An 11706-nucleotide genomic window follows, 5' to 3' on the forward strand; every position below is an offset into this window, starting at 1 on the left:
TTTCTTTCCTTCCTTCCTTCCTTCCTTCCTTTCTTCCTTCCTTCCTCCTTTCCTCCTTTCCTCCTTTCCTCCTTTCCTCCCTTCCTCCCTTCCTCCCTTCCTCCCTTCCTCCCTTCCTCCCTTCCTCTCTTCCTCTCTTTCTCTCTTTCTCCCTTCCTTCCTTCCTTCCTTCCTTCCTTCCTTCCTTCCTTCCTTCCTTCCTTCCTTCCTTCCTTCCTTCCTTTCTTTCTTTCTTTCTTTCTTTCTTTCTTTCTTTCTTTCTTTTTCTTTCTGTCTGTCTGTCTTCTTTTCTGGTTGCCCCAAAGGGCAGACAGGTTTATTGGGCAGCAGCCGGGAAAATGGGTGCTTACACTTGGCCACACGCTGCAGCTTTTCCTTCTTCTCGATGGCATAGGAGTTGGAGGAGCCCTAGGCGGCATTGATGAGCTCATCTGCCAGGCACTCAGCAATGGTCTTGATGTTCCGGAAGGGAGCCTCATGAGCTCCTTTGCACAGCAGCCAGATGGCCTGATTCACATGGTGCAGTGGGGACACGTCCACAACCTGTTGTCTCACAGTCCCGGCTCGCCCAATGCGTGTGGAGCCCTCCCAGAGACCACTGTTGGTGATGGCATTCACCAGGACTTACAGAGGGTTCTCGCCTGTGAGCAGGTATATGATCTCAAAGGCATACTTGACGATGCACACAGTCATGAGCTTCTTGCAGTTGTTGCGGCCATGCATCGTCATGGAGTTAGTGAGGGGCTCCACAATGGGGCACTGAGCTTTGCGGAAGCGTTTGGCAGCATACTACCCTGCACTGTGAGGCAGGTACTTGGCATACTTCTCCGTCACTGCAATGTAATCCTGCAGGGAAATGTCATTGATCTGCATATCATCGGTGCTCCACTTCCCAAAGAGCTTGATGTCAAGGGTCTCTGCCACCGCTGGTGCTGCTGTCTCCCACTCGGTCATCCTGAGAGCACAACCTGAGAGTCTCTGTCGCTTGGCGTGGACCACGTGCCGCCCTGGCACAGAAAGGCAGAGCGGCTGTGTAGTTTTCTATTACGTATATGCACGACATTTTCTTTACCCAGTAAATCATCAATGAACATGATTTTCTGAAGGAGACCTCTCAGGAGAAGGGCAGGACAGCAGGCTAGGGAAAGGAGAGCAGAGAGCTAGACTGGATATGGTCCCACCTGGAGCTGTATTTCAACTTGCACTTCAAATTTAGTCCCATCTTGAGGCAAAATAGCTGATCTATGTTCTCCAGGGGATGCAAAATTGCTGCATCAAGATGATGTCCATTAAGGATTTTAATGGTGACCAAAAGTGGTTATGATGTGTGTTAAGTGAATCAGAGACTAGACAGGAATATACCACCCACACAGTCTTAACCATGCACTAAAGTCTACTGAACCAAGACTGAAGAGAGTTATACAAAAGTATTATTCGTGGTTATCTCTGGAAGATGCAAGATCTCTGGAAGATGAAAGGTGGTCACTTTCTTTAATTTTTAAAATAAATTTCCAAAGTTTTTACAGTGAACATAGTGTAGTGAACAAGAACACGTTCACTACACTAGAACAAGAACACCTAGTATGTGTTCAAAATCTTGTTTAGCAACCCACGTAAGGTATGACTGAACAATTTGCTTTCCATCCTTTAAAAGGGGATTGATAAATTATGATCCATGACCAAATGCAGCTGACCATCTGTTTTATAAATAAAGTTTTATTGGAACTCCTCATCTATGACTGCTTTTGTACAATAGCAGAACAGAATTGTTTCCACTCTGATAGGTTTAAAACAGAGCATGTGGGAGAAGAAATCACTCAGCCTTTACAATACTATTGTCACTTCCACAACTCACTTTATTTTCCATCAGAAGCACAACTAGTCCTTGCAGGTTCTTATTACAAAGAAAGAAAATGAGAGTCAGTAATTAAAGTGAATTGCCTAAGTCCCCATAACTATCTCAAAGCATGTGGAACCAGGCATATATGTGATTCTCAATACACAACCTTTACAATCAATTCGTTGCTTCCAAGAAATCAGTAATTATCTATTTTCAGGTATATCCCAGGTTTCCAGAGTGGAACCAGGGAGTAGAAAAGGTTGCATATAAAGGTTCATTAGGTTTTAGTAGTATTATATTTTTCATACAGGGCTAGTTTGCTCAAGTACTTTTGATCATTTGTGAACAATGCAGTTAAGATAAATCCTACCAGGGGATTATGTAAATTTAATGTTTGAATGCATTTCTTTTGCATATTGGAAGCTCATATAACTTTTTGTGTACCATATTCGTGCAGGAATTCTTTTACTAGAAGCAAGAATGTAAAGCTTACCAGAATTCATTATTTTCATTCTTCAAGATGAGAAATATTGTGCTTTTAGATTCTATTACATATTTCTGTGCTTTGGAGCAAAGACAATTTGTAACAGACATTTTATTCCACCTGTTTTTACTATATTTACTGTAGTCTTATAGATGTAGGCTAGAGAAAAAAGTTAAAGTAGCTGAATAAAATATATTTTCTATGTATTTTTTTGGGGGGAATCCTTAAGAATGAAATGTAAGTAGTTTTGTAAGTATATGAAAGGCAACCTCTCAGTGCTGTTTCTCTGTGTTCTTTCAAACAGGTATTATCTTCTCAAATACCTGAGCATGAATGATGGAACTCAGGAACGGTAAGTATGATGGCTTAGGCTGCACCAGAAGAAGGACAGAGCAGGGTTGTGATCCGTTCTGAAATGCATGGCAGGTGATATTTAGAAACAGGCTGTCTGGGGCCAGGTACAGTGACTCACACCTGTAATTATAGCATTTGGGAGGCAACAGGCTGGGTGCCCAGGCTAGTCTTGAACTCCAGGGCTCAAGCAATCTTTTGTAACAAGACCTCGTGTTTTAAAATGTTTTAAAATTAAGAAATAGAAATAAGCTATTTGCAAATAGTTAATGAGTTTCTTCCATATGTAAAGTGTGCTGCTAAGAAATGTGTAAATAAGACACAGTCTCCATATTATGAGCTGAATATTTTTTGTAGAATAAATACATGTTTTAAGCAAATACTTATAGTACAGGGAACAGACAATATAGTCAATGCATTCAGCAATCAGCAATAAATCATTAATTATTTCCTATTGACCAGATGTTTTACTGGCCCCATGGCTGCCTCTAGGGTAGGGTGCCTGTGACTCCTAAAGCCCCAGAGGAAGTGTTACAGTGGCCTTTTAGCTTTGTCATCTGCAGATGGCTTAAGTGTTAACGGTTCAGTGGAGGGTCAGTGTGACGGCCTTTTGTACTGACATTCATGGCACTCAAGTTCTTGTCCAGCATCCAGGAGGAGTGAGGTTGCCCTAACGAACTGAAGATGGGGATTTTATTGCCGGTGAAAGTGGCTCGCAGTAGGAAGGGGAGCCGAAAAGGGGATGGAGTGCGAAGGTAAGCTTCCCCTGGAGTCAAGCTCTCCCTCTGAAGTCAAGCTGCTTCTCTCCAATGTCCAACCATAGTCTCCAACATCCAGCCGCTTCTCCTCTCTGCTGTCTGAGCCTGGGATTTTTATGGGCACAGGATGGGGAGGTGGGGTAGGCCAGGATAGGGAGGTGGGGTGGGTCATGGGTGGTTTTGGAGAAGGCAAAATTCGAGGTGGAAAAGAAGGAGGTAAGTTCTTGCTTTGGGCCATGGTTCCAGGCTTTTTGGTTTGAGGGTGGGGCCCTCACTGGGGACCTGCCCTTTTCTGCCCAGAATTTTCCTGCCTTCTATTTCTATCAACAGTATAGGAAGGAGCCATACTACTTGGACTGTGGTTCTCCAACAAGTTCTGCAGCAGGGATTAGGGTTAAGATAGACGAAAATGTTCAAGGTGAGAGAAAGGCTGTCTAGCCTGGGCTGAGCTAAATTATGCAGATTTAGTAGAGCTTTAATCCCCCAGGCTCCAGGCTTCATTCTTAAGGCTCTGAACCTGAGATGGAAGAAAGACTCTTCCCTCAACATGAGGTCATCATTCCCAAAAGAAGGCCTAGGACATTGTGATTGACTGAACCTAACACTCTAAGAAATAATGGCTATCAGTTTGCTCATTCTTGTAGTCTCGTTACCCTAAGTTGAAACAAAAGTGTCTCAACAAGGAAAATAAGAGGAACTTATTTTAGGAACGTAATGGTTCAACAGGACCATAAGGACAACACAACATGCATTTCATAGAAGCTTGGAGAAAAGTATTCTGTACTCTGACTACAGAAAATTAGTAAAGTCTGTTGGGATGAGAAGACTTTTGATCAGGTCTCCAAGATGAGGCATGAGCTCGGTAACTGATTGTGGGAAACAAGGTTTCCAGGAGAAGGTCACATTGAAGGTCACAGATCCAGGGCATTTTATATAGTTTATTCTCTAAGTCATAAGATGTGTTGTTCATCTGAAACAGAATATATGATAGAAAGTCATGGAATCTAAGTCTAGTAGGATAACTGGATGACAGCTCTGCTAATGAGTGCAGAGGAAGCCTTGCTGGTCTTTATTTTTGGGAATCCTTAAGAATGAAATGCAGTTCTGTAAGAACATGAAAGGCGGTCTCTTAGTGCTGTTTCTTTGTGTTCTTTCAAACAGCTGTTATCCCCTTCAATGAGGTTAAAGAAAACAACACAAAAAAAGGGAAAATGTAACATAGTTCTTGAAAATGGCCTGTAGGCTGGGCATGGTGGCTCATGTCTGTAATCCCAGCATTTAGGGAGGCTGAGATTGGTGGATTGCTTGAGCCCAGGAATTTGAGACCAGCCCGGGCAACATAGTGCAACCCTGTCTCTTCAAAAAAAAATTAGATGATTATGGGGGTGCAGGCCTGTAGTCCCAGGTACTTGAGAGGCTGAGGTGGGAGTATCATCTGATCCTGGGAGGTCAAAGCTGCAGTGAGCCATGATGGTGACACTGCACTTCACTCTGGGCAACACAGAGACACTCTCTCTTAAAAAAAAAAAAAAAAAAAAGGCCTGTAAATAAAATTCACATTATAAAATTGAGTATTTTGGAGCTCACCCATAACTGGATTTAGTAAGGAAAATGAATATCAGTAGTGGTTTTACAATTTTTGGTGCCACGGACCCTGTTAATGTATTTCATGGCTAGTTTAATGCTCCTTCAAGAGAAAACCCCACATACACACAGGAGACACATCATAGGGACTCTAATTACATTACGGACCCAGGTTAAAAATCTAATTTTATTTTTTAAGATGAGAAAACTAATTTCTGCTGGAGTGGTTCTTTCTGGGACATGCCCCATTTGCCATAGAGAAATGGGAAAGAGTTGAAGAGGAAGCAAAAATGTAATATGTCTTTCTTAATGGTGGGTCTCAGCAGAGTGGGCTACCCAGAAATGATTGTATTCTATGCAGAGTGAGGCCAGCGTATGCCAGTGTCCTCTGTGGAACTCATATGTGAAATCCTGTGCTGCAAGTTTTCATGTGTGTCATCTCCTTTCAATCCCAGCACACTATCTAATATAGTTTCCACCACACTCACTCTAAGGATGAAGATACCACACTTGAGTAACTTCCCTGAAGATCACAGAGCTAGTTGATGGTGGAGATAGGATTCAAACTTTACTATCTACAAGCAGGACTTTTTAAACTGGACTGCTTTAACTCATCTTCTCCTCTTCTGATACTGTAAGAAAGGAGTCACAAAACTGTAGATATAAGCCCACTTAAAGGAGCCCCCAAATTAGTGTTGCTCAGACAAACAGATGGGGTAAACTCAAGTTGTGATGGCTGCAAGTACCAAGTGTTCCTTATAAATAAAGGAAATATGTCTTGTTTAACTAGCTTGGGAGACTTTTTCAATGTAGCCATGAAATACAAAGCAAAAGGTTGAATTTACAGGTATATTTACAGATATGTAAATTTACAGATATTACAGATATCTGAGTAGCCTAACACAGAATATAAGAGAATGATGTACATCAGATGATTATCCAACGAGAAAAGTGTCTTCCTATGCTTGCATTAGGAATTGTGCACTAGAATAATGCATAGAATAGTCATCAGTTTCTGATGGCTGTGTGAGAGGAATCTCCAATGAGGTTTCTCTGTCCATCAAACTCTTGATTTCTGTTTAGCTGTGATCCCTTCTTCATCCAATAAATGCAGCATACATTTGCAGAATGCTGGTGGTTTCTTCCAGTCCACACTTTAGAAAATAATACTGCCAGTAAAACCGTGAGTCATCTTATCCCTTTGAGTCTCTGACCATGGTGAGCATTTCAACCAAAATTAATTCAGTAAATAATTATTGCACAGCTACAATGTGCTGAGCTGTGTTCTGGAGACTGTGGAATACACGAAGATGGTCAGACACAGATAGATCCTTAAGATGGTTATAGAAGGGGGAAACCAGGTTTAAGAAATGCACCCAAACGATTATCATAAAAGCAAGGTGATGTATCAGTTAGGAGCCAACCAGGAACAGAGGGAATTATACCACTGATTGTAACACAGAGGGAATTGTACCACTGATTGTAACACAGAGGGAATTGGATGGAAGGGATTTATAACACAAGTGCTGTCAATGTGAACAGAGTGAGGGAATTCGGAGCCTAGTAACACTGGAAAGCTGACACCAACCCTATACTGGATAGTCAAATGGAGAAGGCAATGTTAATAAACTCATTGGAGGCTGCAACAGTGAAAAGAGCAGGACTTTGAGCCACGCATGGAGAAGGTACATTATAAGAGGGGTGAGAAATATTCTGGATTTCCCCTTTTCCCATCAGCGAATCTCCTGCTGGTGCATTCTAGCAGGAAGCCTGGTGACATGAATATTCGAAAATAGTGTCTGCATGGCTTAGGCTCCCTATGCTGCAAAACAGAGCTAGACAATGGGGAGGAGGGGATCTGGAGTGAGGCACTCCAAGGCGTGCAAAGACACTAAGTGATAAACTAATCCAACATTATGGAGACTCAAAGGGTCTAGTAGTTTGAACAAAATTGAGAGAAAGGATTCCAGGATCCTAGATTGTGGAGAGCTTTGTGTACCTGAGAAGGTCAATTTAGAAATGTTTCATATGTTTTAAGGAAATTAAAAGCATCTAGAAATATGCTTCATTTTTGTCCTTTACTCCCCGCTCAGGAAATAGGAGAGCAAACATCTTGCGCATGTATCTTTAGGATAATTTTCAATCAGAGATACATTTACCATCTGAAATGTTTATCTGCTACTTGCTATCCCTGTTTTTGTCTTTAGCCTTAGGTCATTGTCATGTGTTGTTCTTCTTGATACAGGGAAACAATGATAACAAAGATAAAGCAGACAAATGAGCTTCCTGACTGGTTTTATCTGACTTTTACTCGAGGCTTCTCTCCCAAGATGTCCGGTTACTTAGGCTGTAGGCTGAATCTGCATGGTGGCATTTTGGTCTCTATAATTTTTCCAGCTGGGAGAGATCTATTTTAAGTAACAATCATAATAATCTGGCTTGGCTTTATGGTCAATTTTCCCTGGCTGAGCAACTCAGAAGGTTTCGGATGATTTCCATCAAGTGAAAAACTTCTTGAGAAGAAAAATGTGTATGAACTCTGGATCAGGGATTGTCAACTCTTTTCTGGAAAGGGCTGCATAGTAAGTGTTTTGGGCTTTGTGGGACATACAGTTTCTGCCACAACTACTCCACAATGCTGCTGTAGTGTGAATGTGCCATAGATGATACATAAACAAATGGACCTGGCTATGTTCCAATAAAACTCTATTTATAGAAAAGCAGGTGGAGGGTTGACCACAACTGCTCTAGATTCTAGACATTATTAAGTAAGTGCACATACACAGATATATCTGTCTGCAAATATCCATTGCCAAATTTTATTCTAATAAAAAGGTTTTTGTGTTCTTCTTCTTCTTTTTTTTTTTTTTAAACGAAGCATAGTCTGTGTTGGCTTTTGATAAAATCAATAGTGTGAAAAGCAGATCTTTTCCCTGGCAACCCTTTAAGGTTAAAATTCAAATGGGGCATTCTTTAGTTGATTTTGCTTGACTATAATGTTAATTCTTTATTCTTTATTTTATTTTTCTTTATTCATTTATTTATTGAGATGGAGTCTTACTCTATCGCCCAGGTTGGAGTGTAGTGGTGCCATCTCTGCTCGCTGCAACCTCTGCCTCCCTGGTTCAAGTGATTCTCCTGCCTCAGCTCCCCAAGTGGCTGGGATTACAGGCGTGTGCCACTACACCCGGCTAATTGTTTGTATTTTTAGTAGAGAGGGGGTTTCGCCATGTTGGCCAGGTTGGTCTCGAACTCCTGACCTCAGGTGATCTGTCCATCTCAGCCTCCCAAAATGCTGGGATTACAGGCGTGAGCTACTGCACCCAGCCTCTTCATTCTTTATTTTAAACACATACATTTTATTATGACACTAGTATGTAATAATAATGGATATTACTATGCCTACTTTACAAATTGAAAAGCTAAGGCTCAGAGGAAATAAGTAATTAACTTAAAGACCTACTGTTATTAAGGGAGGGAATTGAAAGTTAGACTCAGATTCATGGACCAAATGTTTCCACATCTACTATGAAAATAGTATGAAGGATTGGGCACAGTGGCTCTTGCCTCTTATACCAGCAGTTTGGGAGGCAAAGGTGGCAAGATCAATTGAGCCCAGTAGTTTGAGACCAGCGTAGGCAACATAGCGAGACCATGTCTTTACAAAAAAATAAAAAATTAGCTGTGTATGGTGGTGTGTACCTGCAGTCCCAGCTACTTGAGAGGCTGAGGCAGGAGGATCACTTGACCCCAGGAGGTTGAGGCTGTAGTGAGGTATGATCATGCCACTGCACTCCAGCTTGGACAACAGAGCAGGCCGCTGTCTAAAAAAGAAAAGAAAAAGAAAAAGAAAAATACTAATAAGGCTACATTTGTTTGTGAAACATATTATGCATTCGATGCATTTGGTGAGAAAAGCAATTCATTTATTTACTTATCAGTATTATTATTATTATTATTATTTTGAGACACAGTCTTACTCTGTTGCCCAGGTTGGAGTGCAGTGGTGCCACCTCAGCTCACTGCAACCTCTGCCTCCTACGTTCAAGTGATCCTCCTGCCTCAGTCTCCCAAGCAGCTGGGACTACAGGCATGCATCACCATTCCCGGCTAATTTTTGTATTTTTAGTAGAGATGGGGTTTCACCATGTGGGCCGGGCTGGTCTCAAACTCCTGACCTCAAGTAATCTGTGTGCCTCAGCTTCCCAAAGTGCTGGGATTACAGATGTGAGCCACCGCACCTGGCCAAGGAAAGCAATGCAAGATCCCCTCACCTAATTTAAAAGAATAATGAAAGAGTATAGGGAAGCAGACGTCATTCTGTTTACAAGGGTAATATCTAATAAGACTCTTTCCATTTGTCCCTTCTCCTCAATCAGGTTTCCTATCATGGGAGCCGTCTTTAACATAAACAGCAGGGCCCCAAAAGCCAGGAAGGATACCTAGGAAAGTGACCATTCATGCAGTTTCCACTTTGGGAAAAATTTAGTAGACACTTGAACTCTGGCAGCGCCGCTTTGATACCCCATCGACACCAACTCAATTACCTGCCATTTCTGTAGAAAAATTATTTGTTCACAAATGCTGGTGGAGTGGGCTGTGCTTCCAGATCCAATACTCAATTCAATGAGCTGAAATTAACTGCCTCTCTCCAGCTGGAGAAAAAACAAGCCTCCCCGGCCATTTCCATAATGGTAAAGTGAATTAATTCATTTGCACACACTCTGGAGAACCTGACAGTTTCTCTACCAGCCCAGGAATTCCTTGGCACAAAAATGAGATTCCTTCCCCTCTCTTGACTAGTTTTTACTTAAAAGAAAAATGTAGCCTAAGGGCAAATGGTGGGTGGGTACGGGGTTTATCTAGGGAAGAGATTGAAACAGGAATCATCTCAAGCATTGTAAGAATCACTGAGTAACTGGAGGTCCGGTTATAGAAGAAGAGAGATGATATATTTTTGGCTTGAAATGATTTAAGACTTCTTTTAAAGAAAATTATCAAAAGATATTGTAAATGCCCTAATCTGTTCTTCCATAAGAACCTGAGTCTCACAATTGATAAAGGAGATGGCAGATTGGCATTTTATTTTGTGCAATTTGAAAATTGATGAGGCGTGATTTACTGGGTTGATGTTTAATCAATTCTTAAAATCAACTGATGCAATGACATATAATTATTGAGCTCCTTCTAGCTATATAGCATTGTACAAAACACAAAGGTGGGTGCAATTTATACCCTTAAGGAGGCGGAACAAGAACAATGTTTTGTATACAATAGCTTCCTTACAAATAGTATTTGATGCATATATATAACTTGTTAGAGTAACCCACTTTTTTACTTTTGTGCGAAAGCATTCCCTATTAATGCCATGGGAATAACAAAAACGATGTGGTAAAGTCTAAATCTTAGAATCCACAAGTGAAAAATTTTTATTTCAAATAGTGGAGTAGACTACTTGATGAAAAAGGCTTAGCAAGACACATATGGAGCCTGAAATTTAAAGAAAATCAGTATGAATCTATTGAAACACTTCGAAAGTGTAAACTAACTAATTTTGGAATTAAAAGGCTTACAGTAAGAAAAAGAACTTACTTTTGCAAGAGCAAAACATGGACTTTTTCCTTAGGACATGCTTCTATCTTGGGATGATAGCTCCATCCTACCATCCTCCATCAGCACCCTGTTATAGTTAATATAAGATGAAGACTTGCAGCTTAGAGATCAAACATTAATTCTGATCTTGCAACTTTAAAAAAATGGTGTTCTTCATGAAAATATAAAGGTACTGAAAACTGCTTTGGCTATTCAATTCTTAAATGAAGGTGACTTCCAACAAGGAGTGAAAAATACCAGTACCACAGTTACACTGGAAAATCAATAACATAGAAAAACGAATTGAAGACATGATAGCCTGAAGAATAGGTAAGATTTAATAAGGACGGTTGAGCCTGTGGTGGTCAACCTTTCTACATTTTTATTGGGAGGAAATCATAAAGGAAAAAAAAAGACTTGAAACGTGACATGCTGCAGGCTGTGGCACTAGAAAAGAGCTTTAGAAATAATGTATTTTCTTTTAAAATAATTCAGCCAATGCTGTCTTATGTCTAGAGGATATTTTAACGTGGGACTTAAATGAATGCTCAGTGACTTCTCTGAGTCAAGAATTGGTAGTGAAAATAAACACACTGATGAGTATTTAGAAGGAACAAATCACATCACACACATTTTTATAAGTTTAAAGTTGCAGGAATTTTGGCATTTTAATATGCATTTAGGGGCATGTCTAGACAACATGCAATGTGAAACACTTCTGTTTTTCCCTCAAAAATTGAAACACCGAGCTATAGAAATTATCTTTGTAATTATTTACATTTAACATAACTGCTTTAGTAACAAAGCCGCAATATTGATTGTTGACAAAAAAGATTGTCTTTAGTTGCTACATAGTTAGGTTTTCTGAGGGTGTCTTTCTTTACTATTTGAACATTGTGAATGAACCACAGGATTCTGCACGTCCAATATTTGAGTTTTTGATGAATGTGTGGAAATGTTACCCAATGAATTAATATATCATTACACACACGAGGACAGCATGCTCTGGATTTTCCATATTTGACTGATGAAAACCAACATGTCCCTTTTCTGGTTTTCCCCTGCCCTCTTTTCAACATAACATGCAAACTCTCCAG

General features: G+C 40.6%; 1 pseudogene across 1 annotated transcript; it reads left to right on the plus strand.

Annotated features, from left to right (window-relative positions):
• Positions 1-290: 290 nt before the first annotated feature.
• Positions 291-1027, plus strand: LOC126946811 (uncharacterized; annotated as a pseudogene). Its single transcript, XR_007722761.1, has one exon. The product of XR_007722761.1 is annotated as an uncharacterized LOC126946811 (transcript).
• The last annotated feature ends 10679 nt before the right edge of the window (positions 1028-11706 follow it).

Source organism: Macaca thibetana, chromosome X (assembly GCF_024542745.1).
Source record: "Macaca thibetana thibetana isolate TM-01 chromosome X, ASM2454274v1, whole genome shotgun sequence".
In the NCBI taxonomy this organism is placed as follows: Eukaryota; Metazoa; Chordata; class Mammalia; order Primates; family Cercopithecidae; genus Macaca; species Macaca thibetana.